The sequence below is a fragment of the Myotis nattereri genome (assembly GCF_964212035.1).
Source record: "Myotis nattereri genome assembly, chromosome: 3".
In the NCBI taxonomy this organism is placed as follows: domain Eukaryota; kingdom Metazoa; phylum Chordata; class Mammalia; order Chiroptera; family Vespertilionidae; genus Myotis; species Myotis nattereri.
Genome location: NC_138077.1, coordinates 181,570,852 through 181,590,006, shown reverse-complemented (window position 1 = coordinate 181,590,006; position 19,155 = coordinate 181,570,852). Strand labels below are relative to the sequence as shown.

At 38.5% G+C, this 19,155-nt stretch overlaps 1 protein-coding gene across 1 annotated transcript in view; it reads right to left on the bottom strand.

Annotated features, from left to right (window-relative positions):
• The window catches only part of FAF1 (Fas associated factor 1), a 387,465-nt gene that overhangs the window by 366,985 nt on the left and 1,325 nt on the right, over positions 1 to 19,155 (bottom strand). The gene's annotated exons all lie outside the window — the stretch shown is intronic.

Here is a 19,155-nt window from a genome sequence, read left to right as displayed (position 1 = left end):
TGCCAGGAGCATGCTTAGGCATTAGGAATACTAAAATGAATGACATATAGTTAACTATAAGGAACTCACAAATTAGTAAGAAAAACAAGTAAATAAATATTTACAAAGCAATGTGATAGGTACAATGACTTATGTATGTGTAAGAATTATAAATACAAAGGAAGAAGTGTCATAGGAGCCTTCACAAGAAATAATGCCTATGCTGAGTCTTGGGGGATAAAAAGAAAACTGAGAGGCAGGCAATGGAAGAACTGGCAAAGACAAAGAGACATGAAATGATATAACTTCAAGAAGCATGAAAGTATCACTACAGAACAAGAAAAGTCAAGTATAGGCTACATAAGGCCATATAAGGAAAAGTAAAGGCTACATATGGCCAAACACAAAGACTTTTGTTAGCCATGCCAATGAACTTGACCACCATCCTATGTAAGCAATTCAATATGGGGTTCAAGAGAAGTTAGGAATAAGACTGCTGATTTGGGAGTCAATAGCACATATATAATGGATAGCTAAAATTTTTTAAAAGGTGATTATCCAAAGAGAACATACGTAATGGGATAAGGTGGAAAGAAAAGGTGGAACAAGGACAAACCCTTAAGGTACAGATAACACTTAGGAGAAATATGGGGAGAAAGGAGAGAAATAATGAAGCACTCATAATAGGACATAGGGATCAATAAAGGGTATTTTAAATTGAGAGGAGCTTGGTAAGGTTTTAAACTGGAAATGGGTTGAAAAGCGGTAGCTATTAAAAAATAAATGCAGCCAAAACCGGTTTAGCTCGGTGGATAGAGCGTCGGCCTGCGGACTGAAGGGTCCCAGGTTCGATTCCGGTCAAGGGCATGTACCTTGGTTGCGGGCACATCTCCAGTGGGGGGTGTGCAGGAGGCAGCTGATCGATGTTCCTCTCTCATCGATGTTTCTAACTCTCTATCCCTCTCCCTTCCTCTCTGTAAAAAATCAATAAAAAAAAAAAATTTATAAAAAAAAAAAAAAAAGAAAGAAAATAAATGCAGAAGCCAAGAAAATGTAAGGAAAATTTGATGTGGTGCAAATTCCTAGACGGATGATTAAGAACAGGTAGGGGTATGGAAGTTAATGAAGATAAATATAAAGTACTCCACTTAGCTTGAGAAATTAAAATGATTAAATGTAGGGTGAGGGAGACATGCCTTACCTGCTCATATAGCATTTTAAGTTTCTACCCATTAAACATGTATCAAAATTGCAAGGTGACTGCATTAATAGCAATAGAATGCAAAAAAAATAGCGGAGAGGCTATTCTACCCTACTCTAAACTTCTTTTGAAATATTGTATTTACTACCCAACTTCTCCTTTATAGTGCACCATTAAAAAATAAATACATCCAGTCCGGGCACATAACATGCCCAGGTTGCAGGTTCGGTCCTTGGTCAGAGTGCGTATGGGAGGCAACCAATCAGTGCTTCTCTCTCACATCAATGTCTGCCTGTGTCTGTCTGTCTGTCTGTCTCTCTCTCTCTCTCTCTCTCTCTCTCTCCCCCCACACACCCCCCCCCCCCCCAGTTTCCCTCTCCCTTCCTTTCTCTAAAATCAATAAAAAACACTTTTAAGCCGAAACCGGTTTTGCTCAGTGGATAGAGCGTCAGCCTGCGGACTGAGAGGTCCCGGGTTCGATTCCGGTCAAGGGCATGTACCTGGGTTGCGGGCACATCCCCGGTGGGGGATGTGCAGGAGGCAGCTGATCGATGTTTCTCTCTCATCGATGTTTCTAACTCTCTCTATCTCTCTCCCTTCCTCTCTGTGAAAAATCAATAAAATATATTTTAAAAAAAAGAAAGAAAATTAAAGAGTAAGATATCCTCTTAAAAAAAAACACACTTTTAAAATAATTAAATACTGTTTAACCATTTTTTAAAAGATGTAAACACATCCAGAGGAAAGCAAGCAATAAAAGTGGTGGAAAGAGCCCTAACTGGTTTGGCTTACTGGACAGAGTATCAGCCTGCGGACGGAAGGGTCCCAGGTTCAATTCCGGTCAAGGGCATATACCTTGGTTGTGGGCACATCCCAGTAGGGAGTGTGCAGGAGGCAGCTGAGCTGATGTTTCTCTCTCATCAATGTTTCTAACTCTCTATCCCTCTCCCTTCCTCTCTGTAAAAAATCAATAAAATATATTTTTTTAAAAAGTGGTGGAAAGAACTGGAAAATTAGGGATGGATAAGAGTTCATGGTAGACGTACTTGTCTTTGTGTGGTACGAAATAAAATTCTATATAAATCTACAGTAAATCAATAAGTTACAAAGAGGTAAATTTTCATTAGCTATATTAGCTACCTTATGAAGTAGTGATCTCCCTATTACCTAGTATAATGCCTGTCACAGAGCAGGTATTCAATAAATTTCTGTTAACTGAAAATATGAATGAAGACAGTGTCAGGTAATATATATTTCCCTGTATTCCTCACATCTTCACATCACAATACATGTGAATTCACTCAATTATCTGTTGAACAAATGAAGGGCTGGTATACTCTCAGTACATATTAACAGATACAAGCCGTAAGAATTAAAGACGCTGTTCATTTATCAAGCATTATTATTAATACCACCCAAACTCCACGATATTCCCATCTCTGTTTTCACACTTATCTAACCACAATACCAGCCAAAAAAGAGGTATTTCTGAATAAATGTCTTGCTGGGCAAGCTCAGAGCATCCTACCCAAGATTACTAAAGCAATTGTGGGAAAGCAATCTAGATCAGTGATTCTACAGTTTCATACTTTCCCCATGGGTAACAAATAGCTGTTACTGTGAAATGTGCCCTGGCCAGCAAGGAGCTCCTTAATGAAGAGCTATTGAAGTATGGTAGCAACCATTTCAGGTGGAAACTGTAGTTTAACTCTAACCCTGTTGTTTGGCTTAACAATATAAAAGTTACTTTGATTTTCTAAATTGTATAAGTCATCCCATTCGATTGTCTTATCGATTGAATGACTATTCCATTGATTGTTATCATACTGGTCTTAGAGAGCACATTCTACTGTACCTGGGAAACAGGACAGCACAATTACCCTAAATTGTTTTAGTGGCCACAGGTGGTGCATTTCAGCTGCCCCAGTGTTCCCGAGACCGGACAGCACAATTACTCTAAATTGTCCTGACAACTCAGTGGTCGGGAGACCCGAGGGCTCTAGATAATGTGTTTCTATCAACTCAGTGATCCAGAGACCCAAAACTGTAATTTAGATAACATGCCTAAGTTTAACCCAGGTTACCCAAGGACTCTAGATAATGTATTTCTGTCAATTCAGTGACCCCGAGACCCGAAACTGTAATTAACATGCTTAATTCTGCTTCTGTAATCTGCTTTTTTGGGAGCCAGGTGCCACATTCCAAACCCTGAGATGTAATCAATACCTTTGTGATTTTTGCCTATATAAGTCTGGTTTTGCCATCATCTTATTGCTATGAGATTTGGGAATGGCCCCTCATAGTCCCGGATTGCAATAAATGTGACTCTTTAATTCGACTTCTTGAGGCGTCCTTCTGTGATTCGCGGGGTACATTACAACATTATCTTCATGAAGGTCTCCTAAAAACTCAGCAGGACTGCATATGGAACTGAGTTCTAGGGCCAGCTATACATGTCACCACTGCCCTTTTCATCAAAGGATGACTCTGTATCCATATTAAGTCAGGATACTTTCAGGATCCATCCCTAGAAATGCCAAAGCTCTGAATATAATCACACACAATCATACACACACACATACACACACTCAGGATGCATAGATATGCTTTAATCTTTTTCTTTATCCTCACCCATGGATGTTTTTACTGATTTTGAGAGAGAGAGAGAAAGGTGGAAGAGAGAGAGAAAAACATCAATGTAAGAGTGCCGGAGTCCATTCATTGTCTTCACTAGCTGAGTTTAGACAGAGACCCCCCAAAAGCTAGTAGCCCTTGAAAGTCCTAGCAAAGGTCAGGGCTGTGCACCACCCAGTTAATCTAGGAGCCACTCAGTTAATTTAGGTAATAATAGTTGAAGCATCCCCACCTTAGTTCACTTAATTCCTTAGATACTTATGTAGATCCTTGTTGATTATTGTTAATCAGATACTCCCGGAAATCTATTGATGAGCTAATCAGATACTTTGTCTATTCCTGCAAATTGTCTGCTGATCTGTGTGTCATTGAAACCTCCTTACCCTAAGGGCTACTCCAGATCAATAAAAGATTGGAGTGGCCTGAGCATGAGAAGAAGTCCTTTGGGACTTGCCGCCTGGTCCCCCAATATTGCAAAATTATCTCGTGTCTTTTTCTCTCATTTGTTGTGCGGCTCCTCTTTCAGATACCGAACCCTACTCCACGCGGGTCGTGGAAGGAAATACTCGACATAAGAGAGAAACATCAATATAAGAGAGAAACATGCTGACTGGGGATCAAACCCACAACCTAGCTATGTGCCCTGACTGGGAATCGAACCCACACTTATTGGTGTACAGGATAACGCTCCAGAGCACATAGATTTTTTTTAAGGGTAAGAAATTAAAATCCTCTAGGAGACATGGCAGGAGAGAATGTGGCTGTTTCTTTGCACAGTAATATTTTTACCTTAGCAAATTGTTACTCCTGAATTATTGGTAAAATTGATGATTTAACAAATTCTTTAATCTTAAATATACTTCACTTTGGTATAATCCACATTTTAACTTTACATACTCTTCATGCACATTTAAGTGGAAATACTAATAACTTGGGCAGTATTTCTCTGTTCCTATAACAAAGTCATATTTAAACATTACCAACACATGCTGCTCTATTGGGACAATAAAGCCAGAATAAAGGTAAAAAGTCATTGTAAAAACAGACTACAACAATACATAGAGAAAATGACACATCATCTAACTGGACTTTCTTTTTGCTTAATACATATTTTGTACCTTTTTAGGTTTCTGATTTTGTTTCAATATTGGTTTTTAAAAAAGGTATTAACACCTCTTTGCCAAAATAATACATCTTCAGTTATTCAAATTTAGTACATGAAGTTAATTCTTTACAAATTCCTACCTATCAGCTGAGTTACAAAATTGATTAATTTTAGGAAAAATATCTAAGACTACAACTAAGGCTTTTTTACAAATGCTAAAATTTAACTAGTAAGCTACCTTAAACTTTTCAGTGACAATAAATAAAGACAAAAAATTACCAAATATTTTGGTAAAAAGCTGTAATTACATAACATTACTATAATTGCTGTTATTACTTCCTTGTAATAGTCTCATCACTCTTCTAATCCAATAGTCCAGTGGTTCTCAACCTTCCTAATGCCCCGACCCTTTAACCCTTTACGGTCGAATGTTATTTTTGGAATTCAAAGATTCTGGTCCAAATTAATTGACAGGATTAAATGTTGAACTTTTTAATGTTCTTATTGCTCGACGTTAGACCTGCTCCTAGTGCCTGGTCTGTCAAGTCAGCCTCGAGGTTGGACCGAAAAGGGTTAATACAGTTCCTCATGTTGTGGTGACCCCCAACCATAAAATTATTTTCGTTGCTACTTCATAACTGTAATTTTGCTACTGTTATGAATCGTAATGTAAATATCCGATAAGCAGGATGTATTTTCATTGTTCGTGACCCACAGGTTGAAAACCGCTGCTATAGTCCATTAGAATATGAAGATATTATACTAAAGTTTACAATTTCCCCTAAGTCATTTTTATTTTGGCAGAACATTTTTTTTACTTCTTATTACGGAAATTTTCAAGCATATACAAGAGTAGAGATAATAGTAAAATCTACAAAAGATGTGGGGGAGGAAAAAGATGAAAATTAAATTTAAAATCTACACTAATAAAAGGCAAACATGCAAATTGACCATACCTTCGCTACACCTTAAGCCACGCCCACCAGCCAATCAGAGCAACTATATGCAAATTAACCCAACCAAGATGGCGGCCGGCAGCTACAGAGCTGGAGCAAGCAGGAGGCTTGATTGCCCCAATGATGGAGGAAGCCAAGCTTCCCGCCTGCCGCAGCCTGGCTCTGAGCTCCACTCAAAGCAACAAAGTTTCAATTACAGAAGATCAATAAACCCCAGATACCTGCTTTCAGCCGGCCATGGCCACGGAGCTGGAGCGAGTAGGAGGCTGAGTTGCCCCTGGCGATGGAGGAAGCCAAACTTCCCTCCCGCCCCCCCTGGCCAGCTCTGAGCTCCTCTCAAGGCTACAGAGTTTCAATTATAGAAGGTAAATAAATCCCAGAATTTAAAAAAAAGAAAAAAAGGAGAGGCTGGGAGCTTCCGTAGCCAGGGGGGCTTGGCCAGCCTGAAAACGGCCCTCAGCCTCTCACCCAGACTGGCCAGGCACCCCAGTGGGGACCCCCACCCTGAAGGGGGTGTGACCAGCTGCAAACAGCCATCGTCCCCTTACCCAGGCTGGCCAGGCACCCCAGTGGGGATCCCCACCCTGATCCAGGACACCCTTCAGGGCAAACCAGCCGGCCCCCACTCGTGCACCAGGCTTCTATCCTATATAATAAAAGGGTAATATGCAAACTGACCCTAACAGCAGAACAACTGGGAATGACTGGTCACTATGACACACATTGACCACCAGGGGGCAGATCCTCAATGCAGGAGCTGCCCCCTGGTGGTCAGTGCGCTCCCACAGGGGGAGCTCTGCTCAGCCACAAGCCAGGCTGATGGCTGCCAGCACAGCGGTTGTGGTGGGAGCCTCTCCCGCCTCCTCAGCAGCACTAAGGATGTCAGACTGCAGCTTAGGCCTGCTCTCCACTGGCAAGTGGACATCCCCCAGGGCTCCCAGGCTGCCAGAGGGATGTCTGATTGCCAGCTTAGGCCCAATCCTCCGGGGAGCGGGCCTAAGCCAGCAGGTGGTCATGCCCCAAGGGGTCGCAGACTGCGAGAGGGCACAGGCCGGGCTGAGAGATCCCCTCCCACCCCCCGCCAAGTGCACAAATTTTTGTGCACTGGGCCTTTAGTATATATATAAATATAGATATAGTAAAATAAACAACCAAGAATACAATATACCTAATTACCAAGTTATAGCCAATCTTATTTCACTCCCCATCAACCCCACCCCCAAGTCCCTCCCCAGACTGTTCTGAAGTAAATTTCAGACATCATATCATTTCATTCATAAATATCAGTATATATCTCTAAAAGGACTCCATTTTTAAAAACATAAAGCAATACGTTATCACACTTAAAAAACATGATTACTTAATTTCATTAAAAATTCAGTCAGCTTTGGCAAAATATTCCTTACTATCTCATTCCAAAGTATTCACTGTTTTCTTCTAAAATTCAATGTAGTTTAAAACAAAGTCCGTGTGCATCAAAAGTTGGGGCCAGCCAGCTTGCCTTAGGTGGAATCAATTCTAATATTTTGCCACAACACCATTACTTTTGTTTCAAGTCCCACTACTAGGACATTAGTAATATACCCAAAACTGACAGTATTCCCAGAGAAATGACAAAAAATTACTTTGCATATAGATTTATAATAACAAAGTACTTTATTGATACTGATAAATATAAAAGTAAAAAAAAAATACCAGTGACAAAGCAATCTCTTGCTGAATTACCAAATAATCCCAGTAGCAATTACTGCCACATACAGCTTCGTTACACGAATAAATCCCAGTTTTTTCTTCTTTTGCTCCCTCTATTAGCCTTGGTAAATCCAAGGACATCAGAAAAAACCGTATTGTTCTTTCATGTTTCACAAAGCTACAACAGGATGAAGGAATAAAATTTTTAAAAAACTGGATGCAACTTCGATTTGAAAGCCAATCTTGTAAAGTGCAGTACTTCTACTTTTTCAACTACTGTAGTCATAATGATAGAGAAAGGGAAGCATACTCCCCCATGGGAGGAAGGTAGGAATGAATCAAAGAAAAGTAAGCCACATCCCTATAATTTCTTTGAAATTTCATTTTCTATTTAAAATTCATGCAAAACTTAAATTTACTTCATGATAGTTGTTTTAATTTTTAAAAACCACATAATTATTATGTTTCTTTTAAACTGGTGCCATAAGATGACGTGCCTATTTTGGGGGTACCTTTGAGTACTCCCATTTGAGAAATGTGAATATATAAGATCGTAGACTTGACTTTTGAGTAGAGCGGACCTGAGTGTCAAACCAAAGCCTTGTTATGACTACCTGTCATTAAGTAATTACTTAACCTCTTTACACATCCAGTTTTTCATCTTCAAAATAGGAATAACAATGGCTATCACAGATTAGACAGTACATACTGATTAGGCTTCAAGTGTGGTTCTGAAACACAAAGAACATTATTTTCTTTCCCTTCCTCAAATTTTCTGGGTTCTAAGGTATTCATTCCTTTACCCAGGTGCTGAAAATGCTACTTTCCCTCCACTACCATAAAATCATTATGTCCCCTTCCAGTAGCTGTAACTTCATCTTTTTCCACTCATTATCTCCTACTCTCTCAGGCCTTTCACTGGGAAATGTCAGGGACAGGAGGGTCAAGAAAATTTTATAGAGCCTACAGAAACCTATTTATGGTCCTCACTGGCCCACAAGAGCACTACAGCGGGATGCAGCAAGCAGTGTACTCAACGATGTAGTCATTATCCTTATGATCCAGGACCATGTCAACTCAAAAAGAGAATCCAGGTGACTGAACCAAAATTAAGTTTGAATGTCCTAGGCCACCTTTTGGCGCGCTGCCACATAGAAGGTGTATAAACAGGTTGGCCTTGGGTTGCTTCTAGGAGAGAAAAAAAAGTATCATGCCCAGAATTGGTCAGGATAGAATCCTAAATTTTAAAAATAAGGCTATATAGCCTCATACATCTTCAGTTCTGATCATTATTCAGGAAGTGACCAAGATGAGATGATCCCTTTCTGGGTATAGCCACATTCAGTGACCAAACTGACTTAACTACAGAGGAAGCTGTTCCAACACTGATCCACAAACCAGATGTCTGTGGCTGGTGGGGAGCATGCACAGTTCCTCAAATATCTTGACTATCAGCTCACTGTTGAGTAGCTTTTGCAATAAAAAGTGCACCATCATTAGACTGAAAATGGTCCAGAAAACCTGAAAGCATAACACATATTAGTTTCAAGGGCCACAATGATGTGTCCAGTCACCTAACTGGACTAGAAGAGCAACACCATAACCAGAAAAAGTATGAACAGCAGTGAGGTACTACTAATACCTCTGGGAGGGGGCTCAGAGGTCCAACATATTCAATTTGTTAAAAGCAGACATGGACCAAATCCCATGCAAGGTGGCTTCTCTCACTATGTGACAAGCAGGTCAACTTTTGGCAGGCGTCACAAGTCTGGCATGCAATACTACCGTCTGCATCAGAAATCTAAAATCCTTTACTTTGCATGCAATTTATGATAGTTGATGTACTGTCACACTGGATAAAATGATAGGTCCAGCCAACAATGATGGCGCTTGGGCAGCGCAGGCTCAATCAGAAGCCTGATTCCAATGGTCTTCATGAGAAAACAGGCCCTTACTGTGGGCATCTACTGTAGTGATTCAGGAAGTTTGATCAGCAACTATAATTTGTTTCCACAGTTATAAAGAGAGCTGTCTTTAATCTTCCAGTCTATAGTTTCCAAGTGGCAGACCAAATAAGCTATTGGAAATAGGCCAATGGTCAGCAGAAATACAAGTTTCATGAAGGAGCGTACTGGCCAGAGCTATAAGAACAGCCTTGACTTCTATCCATTGAAAAAAGCAACTACATCTATTATCAGTCTGCACAGCTGGTACAGAGGCTAAACAGCCCCAGAAGACAAGGAGATACAACCAGTTTCCACATGGCTAAACTACTGGAGCACCAGGCCCCCACTGAAGTAAATCTCTGCATTGAGGACCCCTTTCAGTCGGTGGCTTTGCTACAAACAGTGAAGTAGGGAATAGAGCTTCCTCTAAAGTAGAGGCTGAGCAATAACACATTATGTACCCCATCCTCTCATCTCAAACAAAGCAGTGAAAGTTCTAACAAGTTTGCTTTTTGCCCACAGAGGTTGCAAATTTGCCTCCTTTCACATAACTGTAGGTGTACAAATGCCTGTTAGTGTTGTTTGAACAGAGGCAGAACCTTCTGCACAGCCTGGACAAATATTAGTACTCGTTGTTACAATGGGTGGAGTCTGAACCTGAGCCTGACAGATAAATTAGTGAAGGAAAAAAAAATGCCCCTACCAGACAGAATGTTTGAGAGTTAGCAACACCTAGAGCAGTGGTTCTCAACCTTCCTAATGCCATGACCCTTTAATACAGTTCATGTTGTGGTGACCCCCAAGCATAAAATTATTTTCGTTGCTACTTCATAACTGTAATTTTGCTAATGTTATGAATCGTAATGTAAATATCTAATATGCAGGATGTATTTTCATTGTTACACATTGAACATAATTAAAGCATAGTGATTAATCACAAAAACAATATGTAATTATATATGTGTTTTCCGATGGTCTTAGGCGACCCCTATAAAAAAGTCGTTCGACCCCCAAAGGGGTCGCGACCCACAGGTTGGCGACCCACAGGTTGAGAACCACTGACCTAGAGGAATGTTCAGGCAGTTTTCAAACCACATCTCAGTCTGCAATCACTTTTCTAATTCTTCCTCATTAACAGGCAATAAAGTAGAGAGCCGCTTAACAATTTGGTCAACATGTCTGCTACCAATTCCATGGACTTTGTCCAAATTCTATTAACCAGCCCATGGGACCCTCACCCTTCCTTTCAAAAAGTCATGTGTCTGTCAGTATTCCATCCTTGTTGCCAAAACTATTAAGAGCGGTGAAGAATCTCGGATTTTATCATGGGTGCTGGCAAAAGACCTAAGACTCCTTGATTGGAGAAAAAGAACTTTATGACTCATAGCAATAACTATAGTTAAAATATCAGCATTTTCTTATGCAGTTCCCCAGTCCTATTTCCCAGATGGCAACACAAAGTAGGCTAACTGACACCTGCACATGCAGTGGACTGCATTACAGAAGAGGAACCCAGAGACTGGGGAAGTCAAATCCTTTAAAATGGGATATTTGCCTGTGGAGCAGCCTTTTCTCTGCCCCACTTCTTCACTAATAAACTCATTTTCACTTTAAACTCTGAAAAATAAAAAGGATACTATGCATACCTGCTCTTTGCTCCAGAGGGAGACACTATCTCTATCTTCCAAGGCTGCTCACTATATAAACATCCTTGAAAAGCAGTCAGAAACAAAAGCAGTCAATGCCTCTGCTAACAAGACATACAGAAACCATGGAGAACTGTATCATTGAATCCCAACAAAGGGTCACTGTAGAATTTAGACGTTAGGAGCCTAGCACAGTACCTGGCACATACAAAGTAATCAGCTTGATGCTACTACTGGCAATGGGCAAGGAGACACCTGATTGGTGGTGTTGCTCTTATATCAGTCAGGGGTGAAGCAGACATACAGTACTTAGTTTATCCTAGTTTGATACCTGTGTCAGTGGCCAGAGCTATTTCAAGCCAGGGCACTTTTTTTAAAAAAAGGCTACATGCTAATGTTATTATTTCTCCCCCATTAAACCTAAAATTAGAATGCTCAACTGTGTCTCTGCCTCACTTTAACTAGATGACAACTAAAACGGACTTTAAAAAAAAAATGGTGAACCACTACTTTTCCCTTACGAAAAAGAAGGTAGAGAGGCTAAAGGCACAAGAGACAACATTTTCTTCTCATTAACACTATTACATCTCAATCATTGAAGAATCCAGGGAACCCTAGCCCATTTGGCTTACAGTGGTTCTCAACCTTCCTAATGCCGCAACCCTTTAATACAGTTCCTCATGTTGTGGTGACCCCCAATTTCATTGTTACAAATTGAACACAATTAAAGCATAGTGACTAACCACAAAAACAATATGTAATTATATATGTGTTTTCCGATGATCTTAGGCGACCCCTGTGAAAGTGTCGCGACCCACAGGTTGAGAACCACTGGGTAGATGGAGTGTCAGCCTGCAGATTGAAGGGTCCCAGGTTTGATTCCAGTTTGGGCACATTATCGGGTCGCAGGCTCAACCCCCAGTAGGAGGTGTGCAGGGGACAGCCAATCAATGATTCTCTCTCATCACTGATGTTTCTATCTCTCTCTCCCTTTCCCTTCCTCTCTGAAATCAGTAAGAAGGAAAAAAAATTTCAGGGAACCAGGGTGAATTACAGAGAGGGAAAACAACAAAATAAAAGAGGAGGCTGAAACCTAATTCTAAAGCCATTAAGGTGCACATAACCTGCAAACTTTTCTGTTTTTTAATATAACTTGACATCTCATACTTTATATCATAATTATCCTACATAATAAAGAGCTAATATGCTAATTAGACCGAACAGCAAAACGATTGTTCAGACGAAGCCAGGGCTGCGAGGGTCAAGCCGCTTGCACAAATTTTGTGCATCCGACCTCTAGTTCCTCTATAAACACAAATAAATATAAAAAGGCAGGTATAATTATTCTGTTAATTTTGCCAGACTCCTTCTATAAATGAGTCACTTCCAAGTCACACAGTCCAATTTTTATTCTTTCAATGACAGATTTTATTTTTCAAAGTTAGCAAAGGGTAGATGCTTAAAAATAGATAAAAATTTCTAATTCCATTGTATTTATTTGTACCATACCAACCAATATTCAGAATATTCCTTCAAAAAATATTCACTAAATATATATATATATATATATATATATATATATATATATATATCCTCTGAGTACCTCTTACTAGATACTACAGGAACAGGTGGTTAAGACCCAGGCAGCTGTTTATTCAAAGAGCTGACAACGGGGAAAAGAAACATGTAAAATGATTATTGACAATCTGACATAGGACTCAAAAGAGAAACTGCACAAGATACATAAGAAATGATTAACCCTACTAGGCACAGATGTTATAAGTAAAAGGTAGGAGGTGGATTTTGAAAGATAACTAGAAATTTTCCAAAGGCACATGAATAAAAAAGGGTTCAAAGACATGGAGTGATTAAACAGCATATTCCATTGTAACCATCAGGTAAATACTGAATATTTAATTTTCCAGTCATAAAAATGGAACAGTACTTAAGATCACAAAAGCAAAGAATCATAGGAATGGATGTTTCTTCAAAGTCATCTAGATCAGTTGTTCTCAAGTGTAGTCCTTGGATCAGCAGCAGCATAATCCTGAGTCCTAGAAGAAATGCAAATTTGCAGGCTCCATCCAAGATCCACTGAATCAGAAACTCTGGGGTGAGGGTCCAGCAACTAGGAGTTTAACAAGTCCAGGTTATTCTTATGCAAGCTAAAGTTTGAGAACCACAGATTTAAACCTAGGGTTTTCAGCACTATTGACATTTGGGGGCAGATAATTCTTCAGTTTGGAAGAGTGTCTTGTGCATTATAGAATGTTTAGCAGCATCCCTGGCCTCTACCCACTACATGCCAGTAGCACCCCTCAGTTGTAAGGGCCAAAAATGTCCCTAGATAGTGCCTAAATAGCCCCTGAGAACAGAAATTATCCACATTTGAGCCCTAACCGGTTTGGCTCAGTGGATAGAGCGTCGGCCTGCGGACTGAAGGGTCCCAGGTTCGATTCCGGTCAAGGGTATGTACCTTGGTTGCAGCCACATCCCCGGTGGGGAGTGTGCAGGAGGCAGCTGATTGATGTTTCTCTCTCATCGATGTTTCTAACTCTCTATCCCTCTCCCTTCCTCTCTGTAAAAAATCAATAAAATATATTAAAAAAAAAAAGAAGAAGAAATTATCCACATTTGAAAAAAACAACTGATCTCAAGGATCAGCAAACTTTCCTGTTAGGAGAAGGGTAAACATTTTAAGCTTTGTAGGCAATACAATCAACTACTAAATTCTGCTATTGCAGGCAAAAGACACATGTAAACAAGACAATATGTAAACGAATATGCATAACTATCTTCCAATAAGGCTTTATTGACAAAAACAGGTGGTGGTTTGGCCCTCAGGATGTAGTTTGCTGACCCCTAGATCAATTACCTAAATTATAGATTCTAGATCAATTACCTAAATTATAAAGTCCTCAACCCCACTGCTGCCAAGTGATTGTTCAGACTCTATCTGAATACGTAATCTAGTCCAGTCTTCTGTTTTGGGGTAGATATGACTCTAGACAGACCTCATTTACAGACTGAATAACTGAAATCCAGAAAGAATAAATGACTTTCTCAGAGAACCACACCAAAACAAAAAACTAGAAAAAAACTAGAGCTCCAATGTGCCTAAGTACAATGCTTCCTATGGAGGTGTGACCAGATAATGTTTATGGTATTATATATAGCCATTTAACAACCTGTGAGGAATCCAAATGTTCTAGTACTTTGCAGTTACTAAAACCTAGAAAGAAAAGTACTGGTTTCACCTCTTTGCCAACTGAGCTACCCAGCCAAGGCTTATATGTAAGTTTCATCATTTGGAGAAATTTCTAAATGGTGGGTCTTGTTTTCCTCTAAAACTCCAAGCTACTTGACAAATTAAGCTAGAAAATAACACTCCTATAGTATACCTGGGAAAAAATACTTGTTTCAAACCAACCCATGACCTTGGACAAGCCACTTCCTTTTGCTGGGTCTCAACTTCCACAAAAGGAAAATGAGAAGCTGGCAATAAATGATCTCTGGAGTCACCTGCAGAGAATAAGTATGTACCTTAAAGTTATCAAAAATGAAAATAACAGCTTAAATGTACTGAGCCCGGCCGGCATGGCTCAGTATTTGAGCGTAGACCTATATGAACCAGGGTGTCACAGTTCGATTCCCAATCAGGGCACATGCCTGCATTATGGGCTAGATCCCCAGCGTGAGGAATACAGGAGGCAGCCGATGAATGATTCTCTATCATCAGTGATATTTTTTGGTCTCTCTCTTCCTCTCTGAAATCAATAAGAATATATTTAAAATAAATAGATAAATAAATAAAATAAAATATACTGAATACTTTCTATGTCAGACACCTGTTCTAATTACTTTACATGAATCAACTCAATTTTCATATGGTGAAACTGAGGCAAAGAGGTGTGAAGTGATTAGTCAAAGATCACAGGATGAGTGACTGCCAGAGCTGTGATTGAAATCCAAGTGAACTAACCTCAAAGTCCATGTTCTCAACAACTTACTACTAAATTTTATTCTACATGCCAAAACTTTATTTTCCCAATGACTGACAACCTAAACACTAAAACAACATGATTTGTCCCTCTAATAAATAAAGAGGATAGTGACGAAAAGAAAGAAAGCATGGTAAACAAGCCTACTTTTGGCCATTAATACTCAATATTCTGCACAAGGTAACCTCCCAGTAAATATACTGTATATGATGTTCCATTAATACCTAGTTTGGTCCCTAATCCACAATATCACAAAAGATACCTATTGATCCAAACAGATGCTATTTCTACTCGCATAGTCTGGCATTGTCTTCTGTAGAACATATCTCTTTATGTCAAGCTAAAAAAAAAAAAAAGAGGGATTTGCAGCTTCATTTAGAAGACAAAATATTATGAAGGGCAGAAACTACTTACAAGTGAGTTACCAGTAGTGTCATGGAGAAGTCCATGTTTCAAAGAGGAGTTGATAGGCACAGGAAACTTAAAAGTCCCATGTTGATAATCCAATATATAAAAATGTATAAAGCAATTTAGGCAGCAAAGGTATTTCTAGCTGGAAAGACCAGGAGGAGAAAACAAAGGCACAATTGTGTTGACCAGAAAACATAACTGAAAGTAACATAAAAATCAATGCTATATTAGAAAATAAAGGGACTCCTAATCTGTGACCACTGGAACGAGGTTCAAAAAGAATACTTTTTAGCAAACAGATAAGTTTTTATTCCTGAAAAAGTCTGAAAGAAAATACTACTAATGAGAGTTGTGTTTTTTCTGCATTTCAGTAGTGTTATGATCTATCTTTATATTATCAGTAATACAGAAACATAAATAGAAAAATATATGAGACCAACATATGAGACTAATCTAAATGGCTACACCGCTTTTTGTTCACACGGAAAAATTATGTTTAAAAGTATTATCTTAGACCACCATCCACCCCCATCTACCACTACCACCACCACCACCACTCCACCACACCACCACCACCAACAATAATAATAATAAAATAAAATAAGTTAAAGAATTCAATTACAAAAAGAACAAGATTTGGAACTTTCACTTAAATGTACCTCTTTGTTATAAAAGACATTAAGAAAAAAACCTCATGATTCATCAATGCCTGCCTGTTTCCTAAACCCAGGAAATTCCTTTACACCCCCCTCCTGGCTCTAGCCAGCCAAAACTGTAGGTGTACTACTCTATTCATTCCTTTACCAGCAACATACTATGCTAACACTACATATTTACATTTAAAGCTGATTTGTGTTAGACGATTCCAAATTCTAAACTGACTTGCTCAGAGTTGAATTTGCAAATAATTGATTTAACAGAATGCTGTCACACTCTCCATTCAAAATTCTGGTGGTGCAGACACTATGAAAAACAGTTCCTCAAATAAAAATAAAAAATAAAAATACCATATGATCCAGTAATTCCACTTCTGGGTATAACCCAAAAGAATTTAAAGCAGGGACTGGAATAGGCACCATGTTCCTAGCAGCATTAATGATTCACAATAGCCAAAACATGGGAAATTAGCAGGTAAATGCATAAACAAAATGTGGTATATACATACAGTATAATATTATTCAGCCCTAAAAAAGAAATCCTGACACATGCTACAACATGGATGAACATTAGAGACATTATGCTAACTGAAATAAACCAGTCACAAAAGGAGAAATACTACATGATTCCACTTATATGAGTTACCTAAAGTATTCACATTTATAGACAGAATAGTAACATGGTGGTTGCCAGGGGCTGAAGAGAAGAAAGAATGGGTATTGTTTAATGGGTACAGAGTTACAGTTTTGCAAGATAAAGAAATGGATGGTGGTAATGGTTGCACAAAGTGAATTAATTTAATATCACTGAAAAGAACATTTAAAAATGGTTAAGAAGGCAAATTTTATATTATGTGTATTTCACCACAATTTAAATTTTGTTTTAATTGGGAGCTGTTTTTATTTGGGGGGATAATCTTTGAAAGGACAATTTAGAATATATATTTGCTTTGTAATGAGTTTGCTCATCTACAAAGTCCCAAACTAAGTCTCAGCTCTCATCTTCCATCCACTATTTACCTAGGTTATTTAGGTTGTTAAAGAAAGTACAAAAATCCTCCTCAAAAGCTTTTCCATACTTAGACACTGAATTTATTAGAACTATTATCCAGCAAGAATCAAAACATAAAACTTATTTTTAAAATCTAATCACATTTAAAATTCATGTCCTTATCTACAGAGGCAAAACTGAGCTCTCAAAACATTTTAATTTTCACAATCATACGAAGTAAATAGAATATAATTTTACTATGTTCACTTTTGAGCGGGAAACTGATCTGCCCAGTTATAGAAGAAATCAACATCCAAGTATCCACATTCCAAGTCCTGAACTGCAATCTTTAACACAAATTACTGTACCTGATTTCGGATAACTGGATAAATGCTAATTTTTAAAAGTTAATCCTATAAAAATCTTAAATAATAAAGTATAGAAATAGTCAATTTTAAAACTAAATCCACAAGAGCAGGTTTATCTGGAATCATCATTTGGAAGAGGAATACAAGGCTCCTAAACACACAAAAAAGCCTAATGTGTGTACGCTGTGTATAGTTTTCTAACTAACTTTTTATTAAACTATCAATAATGTTTTCTTACCTATTTAATAATATGAAATTAGCTCTCACCATTTAGCAAACAATTGTTCACTGCAGATGCCTAAGCTTTATTCCATTTTGTAAATACGTAATTGTTCACAACATTGCCATTGGGTTGAAAAGAACAATTGATTAGAATATAGTATTAATGTGATAAAAATGCTTGATCCAAATGCTTGTCAGAAAATCTTACTTTACCTCTAAGTACAAGAATCCTAAATTTCCTATCCTTGGCCCATCAATATAAGGTTCACAATAAGCATAATAATTGCCACAAGTAAGGACAGAGCAAGCAAACAAAACAAAAAAGAAATTAAAAACATAAAAAAAATAAAGAGAAAGCAAGTAGTTACAAGTTATTAGAGGAAGTAAAAAGTTTGGTGAAATCAAAACAAAGTTATAATTACCTTAAAGCTTTTAATAAGGTAAACTACACTTTTTGTTGCTGTCTAAAGCCATTCCTACCAGAATAAAACAATTTTATAATAGGATAAAAATGCCCCTAGATCCCTAACCGGTTTGGCTCAGTGGACAGAGCGTCAGCCTGCGGACTGAAGGGTCCCAGGTTCCATTCCAGTCAAGGGCATGTACCTTGGTTGTGGGCACATCCCCAGTGGGGGGTGTGCAGGAGGCAGCTGATCGATGTTTCTCTCTCATTGATGCTTCTAACTCTCTATCCCTCTCCCTTCCTCTCTGTAAAATACAAATAAAATATATATTTTTAAAAATGCCCCTAGAAAAATACAGTTATTTTTCAAACAACCACATTCCACATTAGATAAACGACTTAATTGGAGAATTAAAAAAAGATGAAAATATTTACCCAGGCAAAAAAAAAAAAAAACCTCAGGCCAATCCCGAGCCTACAAAACACCAACATCTTGTGGTTAACTTTTAATTCCAAAACACTTATTTCTGCGTTTGGAAGATACAGTATAATGAAATGCAGATAGATGCATATTTCTAATATAATCAGATACCAGTGGGTAATCAAAAGAGCAAACTCTGGAAATGGCCCTCAGAATATTAAGTTGTGAGAGAGAGAGAGAAAAAAGGAACTTAGGAAAAAAATCAAAGAGGGAGAAGAAAAGCCCTACAAAATCTCAGTAAGGAAAAATATACCCTGCATTGCCAATGTTAGGCCATGTGCAATGGTGACAGTGTTGAAGAAAGAGGGGAAAGCATGCCTGTATATAACAACAGCTTCTAAATTAATGTCAAAATGAATGGTTAAAAAGATCTCACTACGGTATTTTTGCCAACATCAAAAGGCAAAGATGGTGGTATTGGTTCCACAAGTCTTTCATAATGCATACAGCACTACTTTCAAAA